At 39.9% G+C, this 17,808-nt stretch overlaps 1 protein-coding gene across 3 annotated transcripts in view; it reads right to left on the reverse strand.

Annotated features, from left to right (window-relative positions):
• The window catches only part of SAMD12 (sterile alpha motif domain containing 12), a 416,177-nt gene that overhangs the window by 232,765 nt on the left and 165,604 nt on the right, over positions 1 to 17,808 (reverse strand). The gene's annotated exons all lie outside the window — the stretch shown is intronic.

A 17,808-nucleotide genomic window follows, 5' to 3' on the forward strand; every position in this document is an offset into this window, starting at 1 on the left:
GAAAGTGTCCATTTCTCACTATCCTCTGATATCTCTAGGACCTAGGATAACTGGTCCCAGCAGGTGCTAATAATTATTTTAGGAACGAATGTTATAGGCTTTAGATACCTACATATGAATAGCTCCTGAGAGCTCTGGATTTAGGGTGGCCCTGTAAAGTCTAGGAATTAGTTATGCACAGTAGGTAAGGAAAAAGTCAATTCCACCAGCACGTGGGGAATGGTAATAAGATAATGAGTGTAGCTAGACTTCATGTAGAAGCCAACTAGCCGGAGTCATTTATTGCTCACTGGATCTTTCAGGGAGGCTTATGAAACAAAACGGAACACGGAGGTGCAAAGGACCCAGCCTTTGACCAATGGCAGGTTAGAAATACATTCATTCATCGACAAGCATCAACTGTGCTAGACGCTGGTCTGCCTCATAGATCCCAGGGACTTGGCTGAGGCTAAGTGAAAGCTTACCTAGCTATAATCTTTATCATTCTGGATCAGTGTTTGCATTCTGGATCGGGATTTTAATACAAGTAGTTCTCTAAAGGATGTTGGACAGTACACAGACCTGGCCTTAAATATCACTGACCTCACTAGGGATCATTCTCTTTCACTTCTCTTTCAATCTCTCAGATTATGTGAAGGGGAGAGCCTTGATTTTGTATGTGTGATTTAACATCTTTCTAACACCTGCTAACATGATCTTTGACAAAGAGAGGGCTTCCTTCAGCCTCGGAACTGTCATTGGAAAGCAGAATTTTCATCTAGCATATAACAACTGCTGTGTTTTACTTTTTTTATATTTAAGGTTACCTTTATTTTATGACAAATAAATTATGGCAAAAATACATTCTATTTTCTGTAGTAATACCTAGATTGCTTTTAAAACAAATTTGAGTTAATAAAAACCTGGGTCATTATTTACAACTGCCAAGATACAGAAGCAACTTAAATGTCCATCAATAGATGAATCGATAAAGAAGATGTGGTGTGTGTATATATATATATATAATGAAATACTACTCATCCATAAAAAAGAACGAAATTTTGCCATTTGCAGCAACATGGATAGACTTTGAGGGAGTTATGCTAAGTGAAATATGTCAGAGAAAGACATATACTGTATGATATCACTTACATGTGGAATCTAAAAAATACAACAAACTAGTGACCATAACAACAAAGAAGCAGACTTGCAGATATACAGAACAGACTAGTGGTTACCAGTGGGGAGACAGAAGAGGGGAGGGGCATGATAGGAGGAGGGGACTATGAGGTACACACTAATAGGTATAAAATAAGCTACAAGAATATACTGTACAAAACCGGAATACAGCCAATGTTTTATAATAACTATAAATGGGAGTATAAGCTTTAAAAATCGTGTCTCACTATACTGTACACCTGTAACTTACAATATTGTACATCAACTATACTTCAATAAAATGGGTCCATTTCAAGAAAAATTAAGGAAACAATAATACAGATGGTAATAGTAAAAATAGTGGAAGTGAAATGCAGGTGATTCAAGTCTAGAAAACAGTGTTCAGGTGTTATTTTTTATTAGTATATTTTGAATTGTATGATTCTTTGGACCATCACTTATAAAATAATTACAAATAAAACATCATTTTTTACTTTGTTCTGTGGTATTTTTTTTTCTTTCACTCTCAGGAGTGGCAGATTGTATTTTTCCAAAGATGATTTTATATATGCACAGATACATACATACACACATACATATCTCCTTTTCACTGATTGTGACTTTCATTCCTCCACCGATATTTGGGGTTGATGTTGTCTCTGTTTGAATTTTGACAGGGTTCACGGAGGGCCTGGCCAATGGAGTACAGCAGCATTGATGCTATCTGTGACTTCTGAGGCTACATCAGAAAAGAGACAGAGCTTCTGCCTGGCTCACCCTCTCTGGCACTCACCTTCAGAACCTGGCCACTATATTGTGAGGAAGCTCTGACCACATGAAGAGACCAGGTAGAGGAGTTTTGGCCAATCCCCCAGCTTAAAGTCTCAGCTGACAGCTACCACCAACCCTATCAACTGTCAGACAAATGAGTAACCAAGCTTTAGATGATTCCAGCTACCAGGATTCAAATCTTCCAGCTCAGACGTCCAGATGCTGTGATGCAGAGACACACATAATCCACTAGCAATATGTACAGTTGTCTTCCACCATTAAGTGTTGGGGTAATTTGTTTTGCAACCCTAGTAACTGGAACACTCAGTGAGGATACAATAGTTATGACTGTGCTCCCCGGAGTGCCTTGCACTTAACAGATGCTCTACAGAGCCACAATGAACAAGCGAAGAAATTAATGAAATCATTCTCACTGAGTCTGAGCTCACAGACCTGCCTTACTTTTAATCAGCAGCGAATTTCAAGTCTAGCCCTCGCTGCTCTACCCCGACTGTGTGCTGCTCACGTGGCTCCTGATCAAACTTGTCCGTCTCTCCCTTCCACTCTGCATACTCTAGTCACAGACTGCCAGCCATCTTCCCTCTAAGCACTGCATACAACCATATCAATTGCTTTCCTAATTTTGATGAGGAAGAAGGGCCTCTGGCATGGATGGTGCAAATGAGTGCATGCTTTGTTGTAGTTTAGCTTTTTCCCTTTTGCTAGTCATCACTTTTCCCTCGCATGATTAGGAAACCAGAGTTTCAGCTCTTTTAGCTAGGAATGCACTTCCCACCATGTTTCACAAGTCAGCACCTCTGAATCTGCCTCCTTCTTGCTCTAAAATTTTCCTTCAGATTAGCTGAATGGGTTCTTAGCTGACACATCATTGCCCTGAAACCCCTTGCAAGTTTCTCGCAAGTAAAGCTAATCACATCTTTTGAAAACTCCTATAAACCAGTCACAGGAGGCTGTAAATTAGGAAGGGAAAGGCAAGAAGATAAATTGCTTATACCTCAATTTACCAAACTTCCTAGGAGGTCATTCTTTAACTTGCTCATTTCCTAGGAAATGGAACACCCTCAGCTCCAAGACAAGTCTCATCAACTGGAGATTCGGGGGAGATTAATCCAAACACACCAAGTCAACTCAGAATACATCCTCACCAGCTTACCATGTACTCTTGTGTTATAAATTTCCTTTGACTATAAATCCAGGTGTTCCGAGGCTAACAATCCAGGTATTGCTTTGCTTTGCCTTCACAATATACTCTTACTCAGCAGTAATTTGGTGTTACATGCTTGGACAGCAATAAACACAAAGCTTCAGGTACAGATTTTTAAGACCACATGAACCTACGGGGATCTGCCTCCATGTAAACAGGCATAACAAATACAGGGGGGAGGGATAGATTCCTACCATTAATAAGCCCTGTCTGTCTCTTACTCAGATAGTGATACATGTATCGGCCCCATTTATCAACTGATTCTTAGCTTTGGCTCTAATATGAACTTGTTATTAGTTTGTTACACATTAACTTTTTTTTTATCTGAATAATTATTTTCTTAACATCTTTATTGCAGTATAATTGCTTTACAATGGTGTGTTAGTTTCTGCTGTATAACAAAGTGAATCAGCCATACATATACATATGTCCCCAGATCCCCTCCCTCTTGCGTCTCCCTCCCACCCTCCCTATCCCACCCCTCTAGGTGGTCACAAAGCACCGAGCTGATCTCCCTGTGCTATGCGGCTGCTTCCCACTAGCTATCTATTTTACATTCGGTAGTGTATGTATGTCCATGCCACTCTCTCACTTCGTCCCGGCTTCCCCTTCCCCCTCCCCGCATCCTCAAGTCCGTTCTCTACGTCTGCGTCTTTATTCCTGTCCTGCCCCTAGGTTCTTCAGAACCATGTTTTCTTTTTTTTAGATTCCATACATATGCGTTAGCCTACGGTATGTGTTGTTCTTTCTGACTTACCCCACTCCGTATGACAGTCTCTGGGTCCACCCACCTCACTACCAGGACATGGAAGCCACCTGAGCGTCCATTGACAGACGATGGATAAAGAAGATGCGGCCCATGTACACAGGGGACTATTACTCAGCCATACACACTAACTTGTGAAGAGCCGTCGTGGACTTCAGCTGCCTCAGTGCGCGCTGCCGAGATTCTCTAGTCTCAGAGCAGACTTTTGTTTGTTCCGCCTCAGCTGCTCGCCTAGCGGCCCAGGTCAACCTGTGCTCCTCTCCCTTCTGTCACGATGCCCCCAACCCCAACAGCAACCAGGCTTGGGGAGTGAATGCCATAACCAGGCTCTTTTCTTTCTTTCTTTTTCGTTTTTTAATCGAAGTAGAGTTGATCTACAATGGTGTGCCAATCTCTGCTGTGCACCAAAGTGACTCAGTCAGCCATAAAAAAAGAACTAAATAACGCCATTTGCAGCAACATGGATGCAACTAGAGAGGATCATACTAAGTGAAGGAAGTCAGCAAGAGAGAGACACCCACCGTATGCTATCACTTATCCGTGGAATCTAAAAGATGGCACAAATGAACCTATGTATAAAGCAGAAACATAACCTGATTTCTGATTTCCACGAGCCATTTGGAACAAGCACGTGTTAAACGCACATCAATCTCTTTATCACATTGTCCCGCTGGGAGGTGCAGAGTTGTCCAGTCTTCGTAGCTCCATAGTGTTACTTCAACTCTCCTCCTTTCCTCTGCCACCCAACACTCATGCCTCTCTCCGCACCCAACGTTAGGTAATTTTCTCGAATGTGCTGCATTTTATTTCTCCCCCACAGAAGGAGCCTAAACCGAAATAACAGTTTGTAAAGCAAAGAGATAGTATTTCATATTCAGTAGAAAATAATACAAAAAAATCTTGCCCAAGGCAAACATCAGAAAAAGCACTTGCCCCATTTCTTTCTCTACACTCAGGCCTGCTACATCATTCTCTGGATTTCCATCCCTGGAGACACTTTTGGTTTGTTCTGCTGCCCCTGAAAGAGGCCCGAGGCAGTTCGTTACCTTCCCCATGCATTGTAACACCACGCGGAATTCTAGGCATTTTCTTTCTGAATTGGTCCTGGCCTTTCTATAGACAATCTGAATGTGTATTTCAGATGCCTTCACGTTCTGTTTTTTTTTTTTTTTTCTTTTAGCATCTTTATTGGAGTATAATTGCTTTACAATGGTGTGTCAGTTGCTGCTGTAAAACAAAGTGAATCAGCTATATGTATACATATATCCCCATATCTCCTCCTTCTTGCATCTCCCTCCCACCCTCCCTATCCCACCCCTCTAGGTGGTCACAAAGCACCGAGCTGATCTCCCTGTGCTATGAGGCTGCTTCCCACTAGCTATCTGTTTTACATTTGGTAGTGTATAGGGGCAGGACAGGAATAAAGACACAGACATAGAGAATGGACTTGAGGACACAGGGAGGGGGAAGGGTAAGCTGGGGAGTGAGGGAGTAGCATTGACATATACACACTTTCTGTTTTACAGAGACCTCACTTTATGCAAAAGACACATTACATTCCTGAGGGAAAAGTTGTTTGCAAATTGCTTTATTTTGCAAGTAATTCCTACTTTAATTTACCCTTATTCAATAATTTCAGCTACATTTTACAGTAACTTCTGATTTGTATTTAATTGGAAAGAGTTCTCAAGTTTTAAGTTCTTTAAGGTAAACCTGAAGCATTTCTGCTAAGTAATAAAAAATGTTTTAAAGAAGTTTGATATTGAAAGAACATATCAATATTACAAAGTGCTTTTAAAGTTAAATTTTATCTTGTAATTCAATTATCCCTTATTTGTTTTGCAATATAAATTCTCTTTTAAATTACTGTGTTTTGATTTATAAGAGAATGCTGAAATTTTAAGTCCCCAGTAGTTGTACAAACTCTTAAGGAGCTAAGCTTACATGAAGCCCAGTGGTTGATTGTGAAAAAATAGAGAAAGCAAAGACTGTTGTTTATTTCCACTGGCAGGACAAAGCAAGCTTTATGGCCAAATATCAGGAAGTGGTAAACATACTTGCAGCATCTCATTATAAGCAAGCATTTGCAAACTCTAAAGATGCTTCTTCCTTCTCTTACCATCTTGCAATGTTTTTTCTTTAGTTCTAGGTCTTCTTTTTATTGGCTTCTATTGTGTCATCTTACTCAAGATTGGAAAAAGGAGGGAAGAGAGGGGAGAGGGGAGAGAAACACACACACAAACAATAACCTATTAATGTATATTTTAGCAGCTTTTATGCTATTTACCAAAAAAAAGGGCCTCTAATTATCAAGAAGGATGGGCTAGTTCACAGAATACTTGGCATTTAATTAAATAATTCTTAAGTACTAATAATGCCCTCTTCTGCGACCTGAACTCTTTCATGGGAAAACTGGTTAGACAAATTTTAAAAGGTATCTCTTCTATTGTATTCTATCCCCAGGGTAGTTTATAACATCCACCTGGTCACTTTTGGCTTCAACCCAAAATATCTTATGATGAATGACACTCTTAAACCTCTTGTCTTCCCAAGAGAGGATATCTCACTGCTAGAAAGTTTCCAGGTAGAAGCTGAACACCTTTCCTCTTGGATGAATGAAAGATTCATTTCTTTCACATTTTCTAACTTTGACCACTGCTTTAATATCACCTGGATCACTTTATGCTTCCTAATTTGTGATGCTGATCTCTTCTGAGCAGTATAACACCTCTGAGTAGCAGTAGTGGCTAAGCAACTTCAGTAATTTTTCCAAGTATACAGTGTGGCACTGATTAGTTTCTTCAATTGTTTTCCATACAGCAACTGTTTTAGATCTTCGACTTTCCAGTCTCCTCCACAGGGCATTGTAGCTTGTTAATATTTCCTTCAAAAGGCAGGGTCTTAAATATGATGAATGAAATGTGTTATTAAGCCTAAACCTTCATTATTACTGAGTCATATCATCATTGACTATACAGGACTCAGGGGCAAGTTCTAAAACTTTGTGTTTTCTTTAAATGAATTTCTGTCAAGCTACAGCTCTCTTATCCTGAAGGTAGATTTCTGTGAACCTCAATTTTGCAGGTTTCAATTCAGCATTTGAGATCCTTATTAAACAGGGTACTTGGTTATTCTCCCATATCTGCCCCACCCATGTAAAGAAAAGGTCTCTGAGGTCCTCAATAACTTTAAAGACTGTAACAGCGTCCTGGGATTAAAAGTTTGAGAACCACTGTTTTAAGGCATCATCATGGTGGTGTCATTAAAGGAAAAAAAGACATCTGGCTTGACATAATTGTTTTCCCTTAATTTGTCCATATTGAATTTTTGATGGCTTTTTTCCTTCCTAAATGCTCAGAATCACAGAAACTGAAAGTGTGAAGGAATCTAAACAGTCAGTATGTTCAAGTTTAAACCCAAGGCAAGAGTCCAATCCACTTTAAGACATCTATCCATAAAATGGTGACTACTAAACCTGGGCCATGATGGATGTATCAAGGGTGTGTGTGTGTAAACAACTTGACTTGAATACATAAAAAGCAAATGTCAATCCCTTAACTGAAAATAATGACTACATTTTTCTTTTCTCTTTTTTTTTGAAGCTGCACAAGAGCTAAAGAAATCTAGATCTAGATCTGAGAAAATGATGATCTAGATTCAAGACCCTCCCTGAAAATTTACAGCATTAGAAAATGCATCCTGCAAAACACACCATTATTCCATCGCTATAAGCGTTAGTAGTTTAAAATGGTCCTTTGTGTCAAAGCCAAAGTCAGACTTCCATCATCTTTCTCACTGATTTTTGAGTCCTACTTCTGGAGCAATTCAAGACAAATCTCACTACCCACTGCACTGATTTCCAGTCCACACATCACACTGGTGCTGTCCGTGGGATCACGTCTTTTAATTGCATGTCTCTCTCTGTTGCCTCCCCAGAGTAAAGAATCAAATATACAACTGATCACTTCACAGTTCCATCTGCAAACCTAGGAAACTTTTCTATCTCAACTTGTCCAAAAATGAGCTCCTGTTCTTCCTCTCAAAACTGTCTTCTAGGGCTTCCCTGGTGGCGCAGTGGTTGAGAGTCCGCCTGCCGATGCAGGGGACACGGGTTCGTGCCCTGGTCCGGGAAGATCCCACATGCCGCGGAGCGGCTGGGCCCGTGAGCCATGGCTGCTGAGCCTGCGCATCCGGAGCCTGTGCTCTGCAACGGGAGAGGCCACAACAGTGAGAGGCCCGCGTACAGCAAAAAAACCCCCAAAAACGTTTAACACAGCCTTAAGCAATCTGAGCACGTAGTATCTTTGATGCCACCTTTACTACTACTCTTTCCTTACTACATGTGCTCCCACTATACCAGCCTTCTTGCTGTTGCTCACAAATGCCAACTATATCCGCTCCTCGTTTTGCCTGAAATGGTCTTCTCCCAGATACCCACACAGCTAATTCCCTCACTTCCTTCCAGCCTTTGTTCAAATACTACCTTTTCAATAAGTCCTATCTTAATCTCCCTAATTAAAAATGCAACATTCTTCCCTCAGGCTTCCAACACTCATTAATTACCTTGTTCCACTGCTTCCTTCTCCATTGTAAGTATCCTCTAACACACTACAGAGCTAACTTATTTTGTCTTTTGTTTATTATCTGTTTCTTTCCACTGGCTTGCAACCTCCACAAGGGCAAGGATCTTTTTTATTTCAGGAAGAATCCCACACTTTAGAACAATGCCTGGCACATAGCAACAATAATTTGCTGAAGGAATGAAACAACGGTCTGTCCATCATATATCACCGCTCCTATAGCCTTGAGTGTCGGAAAACTGGTTCAAGTCCCAGCTGTGCTTTTGACAGTCACAGGTTGGGAGTAAAACAGGCTTTCCTCCAATTAGATTTCTCTCATATTGAGCCAAAAATGCAGCGACTTTCCAACACTATAATTCTTAGCAAGATAGCTCACATCTCTGATCCTCACTTTTTTTCTTTTTTGAATGACATGAAGAGTGATATAATGAAAGAACTTGGCATTTGGAATCTTGCAGACCTGGACTGAAAGCTGGCTCTGGAGTTCACTAGCACTGTGACCTTGGGAAGGTCACTAAACCTTTCTAAACATGCTCCTCAATATGCTGGAAACAATTCCTATCTTGTCCTTGGTAGAAGGATTAGAAGTAGTTTATCTAAATGCTTAAAAGTGCCTGCCACATAGATGTGCTCAGGAAGAGTTATCTCCACATCCCTTGAATGGCATCAGTACACTCTCCTGCTGGATTCCCAAGCCTGATTTGGGGAAGCAATAGTGCAGTGAACACAGACAGTCCTCGGAGTCCAGCTGACTTGAGCTGAGTTACAGGCATTGTGAAATGGTGTTAGGTGTACTGAGCTAAGACCTGAAGAAAAATAGCTGATAGGAAAGGAGAAGGATGAAAAGGCACTAGTGGAGAAGGTAGGTATAGGAGCGGGGAGAGAGTGAGAACATGTAGAAAAAGGAAAGAAAAAAAGATGGAAAAACAAAGATACCAAATTAGGAGACACAAGGCAATGGTCCTCCTTATTCAGGCCGGCTTTGCTGCAACTACACAAATATCACCTCATGTCTTCCAACAATAGGTTGTGCCAGTGGTTTTTCTCGGACTCGGAGTCAGCTCTTTCTTGTCTCCAGGACAGTCAGGCACAAAGTGTCCTAATTCCACACCAAAGATATGGCCCAGATCCCCCAGGCACCTAACTACTTATAAAGGTGCACATCTAGATGTGTGGACTCTACCACTTACAAGCTGTGAAGCAGATGCTCGCATGGAATGCTGGTTAGGATCTGCTGCATCCCAAATGTGCGCTACTGGGTATCAGGGCTTCTAACAATAAAACCTCATGGAGGGAATAAACAGACATGCGCAGGCAGTCAAGAGGAAACAAGATGCCTCTGGCATCCCAGATGGCTCTGGTTCCCAAGGCCTGCCTTTCTTATCAGCCCAGATTGTGGCACCCGTCAAGTGGAACACGAAGGGACAGGATCACACTGTACTGTGTGCCTGCTCATGGTACAGTGGGAAAACCCATCACTCATCCACCCAGATAAGCACACCCTACAGGGGAGATGCTATGCCTGCGAGGCGCCAAGGCACATGTACACTCGGAGCACGTACCCCTGCGTGAGTGCTGAATGAACAAAAGCAAAACTGAAAGCAAACAGGAACGAGAAAATTGGTTGTTGATCATCATTTCATAAGTTTACAAAAATTCCTTTGGAACAACAATGTGGTAGATTGATAACAAAAATGTCCTCAGTGCAAAAAAAAAAGAAAAAGAAAAAAAAATGACCCTTTGCAATATGACCTCAGGTCATTAGGTCACAAGGTAGCATCTATTTCTCCATCTCTTGAGTCTAGGGGAGGGAGAGAAAGGAGCTTGTGGCTTGCTTTGATCAAAAGAACAAGGCAGATGTAAACACTGCTATATTTAAAAAGGATAACCAACAAGGACCTACTGTAGAGCACAGGGAACTCTGCTCGGTATTACGTGGCAGCCTGGATGGGAGGGGAGTCTGGACACATGTATACATATGGCTGAGTTGCTTTGCTGTGCACCTGAAACTATCACAACATTGTTAATCGGATATACTCCAATATAAAATAAAAAGTAAAAATAAAATAACAAGGCAGAGGTGATGATGGGCCAGGTCCAGAGGCCCTCCGTGCTTGGACATTCTTCTTGCTCCCCTGAAATTGCTAGGAGAACAGGCCTGGTGAAGTTGGAGCAAATCAGGCTTCGGAATGTGGCAGGGGAGGATTAATGCCATTCTAGACATAATATTAGGTACATTTCTGTAACAGCATATGGGAAGAATTGTTTTAAGTACTTTAGATAAATTGTCTTTAACCTTCCCAACAATCTACAATCCTCCCAACAATCTACAAAGTAGTTATTATTTTCAGTTTATAGAGAAACAGGCTTAGAGGGGTAAAGTAGCTCATCCAAGGTCACACTGCTAGTGAACTCAAACTCCATGCTTACTCCATGCTATCACTCTGGCCTGATGGACACAGGGGAAAAACGTGGATCATGATATCACTTTGGCTTGACGGATGTAGGGAAAAAAAGATGTGACTTATCTTACTGAGGTTCTCAGTGCTAGACTTCTGTGATTGAATCAGTGAAGGTAAATCTGATCAAAAACAACTCTGCCTTTGTCATAAGCTGGGTGTGCCAAGCTTAGATCTGGGATCAGCCCCAGTCATGAGACCTCTAGTCCAGGGCTCTTTCCATTCTCCTTATCATGGAAGGAGGCACATATTTTACACTGTACAGTGGGGCAATGCTCATCTCTGCCTCTCAACTACATGACCAATAAAATGTGAATAAAAACATCTCTCCCCATCTTACAAAGTTGTTGTGAAGATCAAATAAAATAATCAAAAGGCTGAGTGTTCACTTTGGATGATTTTACAGAAAAAGAGAGGGCCGACGGGTCTTAGGGAAATTGAGGGTACCATGCTATTGGGACTCAGGAGAAAACAAAAGCACTAAGAAAATGCTGCTGCAACTGTATTTAGCAGGGACAGGATGGGGACTTGGGATTGGAGAGCCTAAAAACTCTAGAATCTGGTAGGGTAGGGGCCAGTCTATGTAAAGCTTCTAATACTAGTGTTAATTGGCTTTAAAATTCAAGCCTACATAAAGGATAGTCATTCTCCAGGTCCACGACTTCTCGGTGGCAAAATAATTTGTCTGTATATTCAACTGAGCCACATGACAACTTAATTCAGTGGGGGCTGTTATGGACTAAGTGTTTGTGTCCCCCAAAATACCTGTGCTAGGGCCTAACCCTCAATGTTACTATATTTGGAGGCAGAGATTTTATGGAAGTAATTAAGGTTAAATGAGGTCATAAAGTGGGGTCCTGATCCCATAGGATTACTGTCCTTGTAGAACAAGAGACAACACAGAGCTCTTTGTATCTCTCTCCACAGGATGTGGACACAGCAAGAAGGTGGCTGTCTCCAAGCCAGGAAGAGAGCGCTCACCAGAATCTGCATGCTGGGACCCCGATCTTGAACTTCCAGCCCCCAGAACTGTGACAAAATCAATTTCTGTTATTTGAGCTACACAGTTTGATGGTTTTTTGTTATGGCAGTTCAAGCTGACTAATAGAGGGGCAAACTTTAGTTCAGATAAATGGGTCAGGTGGACAAAACAGTGTGACAATCGAAGATTGACAGAGCTTTGAAAATCTTACTATTTACATATAATAGGGAAGAGAATAAAATGGAGGTAAGATGCATTATATATATGCATATATATATATCATATATATATATATATGATAAAAGCAAAAACATTTCCTTATATATTTACATATTCTTTTAAAAACTTATTCATACAACTAAAGAAAATTTTACCAGGATTTATCTCATTAACACAATTACTTTTATCTTTATAAACTATTCTTCCAGAATCCATGTCCATGCACGTGTTTTTAAGGCCACATTTCCCTCTGAACAAAAACTTATGCACGTTTACTTGCTTACCAATTTAGGTCATTCTTATACTTCTATAGTCATACTGTCTATTTGTAACCTTCTTGTTGCTATCAAGGAAAGCATGCACATGTTTTTTTAAAAAGTTATACAAAAGAGCTTATAGTGAAAAATACAAGTTCCATCTCTTCTCCCTGGAAACTATTATTTCTTCAAAGTTGAACACATACACAGTCTAACTCAAATACCTCCCTTCTCCAACCCCAGTTGCAATTTCCAGGGCCAACCTCTTAATGGTTCCTCTTTCAGTCTCTTTAATTCATCAGACTTAGAGAATTACCTGTGGACACCCCGATGAGAAAGATGAGGAACTAGCACACACAATGCTGCCCTTTCTCCTTCATTTTCCTTGGTTTGCTCTTTGTATTATTAACTTTATCTCTTAATTAGTTATCTTTGTAGCCTTAATATACTTAAATATAGATTTCCCAAATAAGCTCCTTTTAATTTTTTTCTATGGCTGTTAATTTCCTTCTTACATTTTCAACTCTTGTTCATCCCCTTCCAAGTCCCCCTTTGTCATCTATAGGATTATTTTTATACTGTCATGCTTAACAGCGCATATTTTGCCCTACAACCTCTATTTGATCTGCTATATTATGACTGCAGATTGATTCAAAGTTAAAAAAAAACAGTAACCAGCATTTACCTTATTATGACTGTGTAAGTACTGTTCAAATGTTGAGCCAGTTAGTCTGGTATGAATTATTTTTTCTTGTTTCATATTCTCAGCAGTCCAATGTCATATCTGCTGAAAATCTCAAAGAAGTTTCCCAACATGGAAACGAAACAGACTTTCTTCTCTTACGTGCCAGCAGTTGCTTAAGTTCATTCCACAATTTAGCACGCTGTTCCTACATACCATCTGTATTTTCATCAACATTGGGGTCAATAAACTATGGCCTCTTGGACAAACTCCAGCGCACTACTACCTACTTCTGTGTGGTCCACAATCTAATTAATCATGGTTTTTATATATAAATGGTTGAAAAAAACCCCAAAAGAATAGTACTATGTTACGATGGGTAAAAGTTAAGTAAAAATCAAACTTCAGTATTCATGAAATTATCCTGGAACATGGCTACGCCCATCTGCCTCCGTGCTACAAAGTCGGAGAGAATGATTTTGACAGAGACTGAATGGCTTGCAAAGCTGAGAATATTTACTACCTGGTTCTTCATAAAAAAGTTTGCCAACCCTTGTTATAAACGGTGAGAGATTTTTCTTCAATTTCATCTGCACAATCATCTACTAAATTTTAAAATTTATTTCAAAAATTGCATTTTAATTCCAACGGGCTGCCTTATTCTCTAATGTGTTCTTTTTTCCGAAGCTTCCAGGACTTTTTCTTTTTATTAATTTTATTTTTTTGGTGGTATGCGGCCCTCTCACTGCTGTGGCCTCTCCTGCCGCGGAGCACAGGCCCTGGACGCGCAGGCCCAGCAGCCATGGCCCACGGGCCCAGCTGCTCCGTGGCATGTGGGATCCTCCCGGACTGGGGCACGAACCCGCGTCCCCTGCACCAGCAGGCAGATTCTCAACCACTGCGCCATCAGGGAAGCCCTCAGGACATTTTTTATAAAAAACATCTTTACTGGAGTATAATTGCTTTACAATGGTGTGTTACTTTCTGCTGTAACAGCAGGAACAAAGGAAATCAGCTATATGTATACATATATCCCCATATCCCCCCGCTCTTGCATCTCCCTCCCACCCCTCTAGGTGGTCACAAAGCACTGAGCTGATCTCCCTGTGCTATGTCGCTGCTTCCCACTAGCTATCTATTTTACATTTGGTAATGTACATACGTCAATCCTACTCTCTCACTTCGTCCCAGTTTACACTTCCCCCGCCCCGTGTCCTCAAGTCCATTCTCTCTAAGTCTGCGTCTTTATTCCTGTCCTGCCCCTAGGATCATCAGAACCATTTTTTTTTAGATTCCATATATATGTGTTAGCATATGGTATTTCTTTTTCTCTTTCTAACTTACTTCACTCTGTATGACAGAATCTAGGTCCATCCACCTCACTAAAAATAGCACAATTTCGTTTCTTTTTATGGCTGAGGAATATTCCATTGTCTATATGTGCCACATCTTCTTTACCCATTCATCTCTCGATGGACACTTAGGTTGCTTCCCTGTCCTGGCTATTGTAAATAGAGCTGCAATGAACGTTGTGGTACGTGACACTTTTTGAATTATGCTCTGCTCAGGGTATATGCCCAGTAGTGGGATTGCTGGGTCACATGGTAGTTCTATTTTTAGTTTTTTAAGGAACCTCCATACTGTTCTCCATAGTGGCTGTATTAATTTACATTCCCACCAACAGCACAAGAGGGTTCCCTTTTCTCCACACCCTCTCCAGCATTTATTGTTTGCAGATTTTTTGATGATGGCCATTCTGACTGGTGTGAGGTGATACCTCATTGTAGTTTTGATTTGCATTTCTCTAATGATTAGTGATTTTGAGCATCCTTTCACTTGTTTGTTGGCAATCTGTATATGTTCTTTGGAGAAATGTCTATTTAGGTCTTCTGCCCATTTTTGGATTGGGTTGTTTGTTTTTTTGATATTGAACTGCATGAGCTGCTTGTATATTTGGAGAATAATCCTTTGTCAGTTGCTTCATCTGCAAATATTTTCTCCCATTCTGAGGGCTGTCTTTTCATCTTCTTTATGGTTTCCTTTGCTGTGCAAAAGCTTTTAAGCTTCATTAGGTCCCATTTGTTTATTTTTGTTTTTATTTCCATTTCTCTACAGGGTAAGTCAAAAAGGATCTTGCTGTGATTTATGTCATAGAGTGTTCTGCCTATGTTTTCCTCTAAGAGTTTGATAGTGTCTGGCCTTACATTAGGTCTTTAATCCATTTTGAGTTTATTTTTGTATATGGTGTTAGGGAGTGTTCTAATTTCATTTTTACATGTAGCTGTCCAGTTTTCCAAGCACCACTTATTGAAGAGGCTGTCTTTTCTCCACTGTATATTCTTGCCTCCTTTATGAAAGATAAGGTGACCATATGTGCGTGGGTTAATCTCTGGGCTTGGTATCCTGTTCCACTGATCTATATTTCTGTTTTTGTGCCAGTACCATACTGTTTTGATTACTGTAGCTCTGTAATATAGCCTGAAGTCAGGGAGCCTGATTCCTCCAGCTCCATTTTTCTTTCTCAAGATTGCTTTGGCTATTTGGGGTCTTTTGTGTTTCCATACAAATTGTGAAATTTTTTGTTCTAGTTCTGTGAAAAATGCCATTGGTAGCTTGATAGAGATTGCACTGAATCTGTAGATTGCTTTGGGTAGTATAGTCATTTTCACAGTGTTGATTCTTCCAATCCAAGAAAATGGTATATCTCTCCATTTGTTTGTATCATCCTTAATTTCTTTCATCAGTGTCTTATAGTTTTCTGCATACAGGTCTTTTGTCTCCTTAGGTAGGTTTATTCCTAGATATTTTATTCTTTTTATTTCAATGGTAAATGGGAGTGTTTCCTCAATTTCTCTTTCGAATTTTTCATCATTAGTGTACAGGAATGCAAGAGATTTCTTGCATTAATTTTGTATCCTGCTACTTTACCAAATTCATTGATTAGTTCTAATAGTTTTCTGGTAGCATCTTTAGGATTCTCTGTGTATAGTATCATGTCAACTGCAAACAGTGACAGCTTTACTTCTTCTTTTCCGATTTGGATTCCGTTTATTTCTTTTCCTTCTCTGATTGCTGTGGCTAAAGCTTCCAAAACTATGTTGAATAAGAGTGGTGAGAGTGGACAACCTTGTCTTGTGCTTGATTTTAGAGGAGATGGTTTCAGTTTTTCACCATTGAGAACAATGTTGGCTGTGGGTTTGTCATATATGGCCATTATCATGTTCACGTAAGTTCCCTCGATGCCTCCTTTCTGGAGGGATTTTATCATAAATGGGTGTTGAATTTTGTCGAAAGCTTTTCTGCATCTATTGAGATTATCATATGGTTTTCCTCCTTCAGTTGGTTTATATGGTGTATCACATTTATTGATTTGTGTATATTGAAGAATCCTTGCATTCCTGGGATAAAACCCACTTGATCATGGTGTATGATCCTTTCAATGTGCTGTTGGATTCTGTTTGCTAGTATTTTGTTGAGGATTTTTGCACCTATATTCATCAGTGATATTGGCCTGTAGTTTTCTTCCTTTGTGACATCTCTGTCTGGTTTTGGTAGCAGGGTGATGGTGGCCTCGTAGAATGAGTTTGAGAGTGTTCCTCCCTCTGCTATATTTTGGAAGAGTTTGAGAAGGATAGGTGTTAGCTCTTCTCTAAATGTTTGATAGAATTCGCCTGTGAAGTCATCTGGTCCTGGGCTTTTGTTTGTTGGAAGATTTTAAATCACCATTTCAATTTCAGTGCTTCTGACTGACCTGTTTATATTTTCTATTTCTTCCCGCTTCAGTCTTGGAAGGTTGTGCTTTTCTAAGAATTTGTCCATTTTTTTCAGGTGGCCATTTTATTGGCATTTAGGTGCTTGTAGTCATCTCTCATCATCCTTTTTATTTCTGCAGTGTCAGTTGTTACTTCTTTTTCATTTCTAATTCTGTTGATTAGAGTCTTCTCCCTTTTTTTCTTGATGTGTCTGGCTAGGGATTTATCAATTTTGTTTATATTCTCAAAGAACCAGCTTTTAGTTTTATTGATCTTTGCTATTGTTTCCTTCATTTCTTTTTCATTTATTTCTGATCTGACCTTTACGATTTCTTTCCTTTGGTTAACTTCGGGGTTTTCTTTTTTTGTTGTTGTTGTTCTTCTTTTCTAATTGCTTTAGGTGTATAGTTAGGTTGTTTATTTGAGATATTTCTTGTTTCTTGAGGTAGGATTGTATTGCTATAAACTTCCCTCTTAGAACTGCTTTTGCTGCATACCATAGGTTTTGGGTAATTGTGTTTCCACTGTCATTTGTTTCTAGGTATTTTTTGATTTCCTCTTTGATTTCTTCAGTGATCTCTTGGTTATTTAGTAGCATATGGTTTTGCCTCCATTTGTTTGTATTTTTTACAGGTTTTTTTCCCCCTGTAATTGATATCTAGTCTCATAGCGTTGTGGTCAGAAGAGATACTTGATACAATTTCAATATTCTTAAATTTACCAAGGCTTGATTTATGACCCAAGATGTGATCTATCATGAAAAATGTTCCATGAGCACTTGAGAAGAAAGTGTATTCTGTTGCTTTTGGATGGAATGTCCTAAAAATATCAATTAAATCCATTTTGTTTAATGTGTCATTTAAAGCTTGTGTTTCCTTATTTCTTTTCATTTTGGATGATCTGTCCATTGGTGAAAGTGGGGTGTTAAGTACCCTACTATGACTGTGTTACTGTCATTTCCCCTTTTATGGCTATTAG

The sequence above is a fragment of the Tursiops truncatus genome, chromosome 17 (assembly GCF_011762595.2).
Source record: "Tursiops truncatus isolate mTurTru1 chromosome 17, mTurTru1.mat.Y, whole genome shotgun sequence".
Taxonomy (NCBI): Eukaryota; Metazoa; Chordata; class Mammalia; order Artiodactyla; family Delphinidae; genus Tursiops; species Tursiops truncatus.